Source organism: Tupaia chinensis, unplaced genomic scaffold (assembly GCF_000334495.1).
Source record: "Tupaia chinensis unplaced genomic scaffold, TupChi_1.0 Scaffold000047_1, whole genome shotgun sequence".
Lineage (NCBI taxonomy): Eukaryota > Metazoa > Chordata > Mammalia > Scandentia > Tupaiidae > Tupaia > Tupaia belangeri.
Window position 1 is genome coordinate 6,604,142 of NW_006159505.1, and position 1,747 is coordinate 6,605,888.

Sequence of the window (1,747 nt, forward strand, 5' to 3'; positions counted from 1 at the left end):
TAAAGAACCATAAACTGGGGAACTTAGAACAACAGAAATTCATTCTCTCACAACCAGAAGTCTGAATTAAGGTGTCAGCAAGTCTGCACTCTCTCTGAAAGCTCCAGAGGAGGAGCCTTACTGTATATCCCTGTTTCTGGGAGCCAGGGCATTCCTTGGCTTGTGGCCACATCACTCTCATCTCTGCCTACATTGTCACATGCCCTTCTTTCTTTTTTTCCCTTTTTCTTTCTTTCTTTTTTTTTTTTTTTTTTGAGAGGTTTTTCGCTATAGGGTGCGTGCGCTCACCAGACAGACAGAGAGAGACATAGAGACAGAAAGCAAGAAATCACCCCCCAGGGGGGATGGTCACACCGCAATCCCTTCTCCTCCATTCTCCTCTCAGGATATTGGGCATGCACGCACACGCGCCTGGCGTGAGTTTTAAGCCACCGGGTCCGGGACACGAACCATGGTCAACTACGTGGGAGTCCAGCAACATAGCCATTACGCTAACTGCTGGTTCCCTCACATGCCCTTCTTTCTGGGGTTTCTCTTCTCTTTACTTTCTTCTCTTTTCTCCTCTCCTCTTTTCTCCTCTCCTCTTCTCTTCTCTACACCTGTCATGTGATTTTGGCCAACCCTAAATCCAAGATGATCTCGTCATGAGATCCTTCACTCAATTACATCTGCAAAGATTCTTTTCCTAAAAGGGCACATCCATAGGTCCTTGGAGTCAGGATGAGGCCATCTGTTTGAGAGCCACCATAGTAGGAAGCCATACATGTTGAAGGAATGGCAATGGCCCCCTCGGTCCATTCCATCTAGCCCCCCATTATGGCTCTGACCTCATCTCCTATACCAACCCCCTTCTTCCTGCTGCAACTCTACCCTGACTGCCTGATGATGACAAAACACTCCAGATACACTCACATTTCATCACCCCTTCAAGGAATGTGCTTCCTCAGGTGTCCCACACTCCCTCCTAACCTCCTGGGGGTCTCTTCCCTAATGTCAATGTCAACTTCTCTATGAAGCTTATCTTGCTTCAAAGAGCACCCTAAGACCCTTTCCTGTTCTTTTCCTCCAAGACACTAAGTCTCGGTCTGGAGCATCCTGCATGTGGGTGGTGTCCTTCCATTTCAGTGGGTGGGTAGATAGATGGATGCTTGGTTGTTAGATGGATGAATGGATGGATGGATGGATGGATGGATAAGTAGGTGGGTGGATTGGTTGATGGATAGGTAGGCAGATAGATGAATGGCTGGGTAGATGGGTGGATGGGAGGATTGGTGGATGGATGGATGGATGGATGGATGGATGGATGGATGGATGGATGGATAAATGGATGGATGGGTGGACAGATGAGTGGATGGAGCTGCAGGAATAAACTAAGAATATGTAGAGCAGGGAGAAGAGAGAAAGAGGGCCCAAGGCAGCCCCAGAACACCTATAATGATCTGGGACAAGTAAAACAGGATGGGGGCAGGAGCATGCCTGGTTGGGAGACAGGGCTAACCCAGGACAACTGTGAGGAGAGTCCAGCTGTGCCCAGGGTTTCAGAAGGGTCAGGGCAGATGATGGGAGTCTTTGGAAAGCTGGGAACCAACAGGGGCAGAAGTGGAGTCAGACTGCAATGAGAGTGAGGAAACTGCAGAGCCCCTGGGGTAGGGGCAGCTGAGAGTGCATGGAGTACATATAAGCAAGCACCCTCAGGATACCCATCTCAGCGAGGCAGAAAATAACACGGAGTGGGCTGAGTATCCTG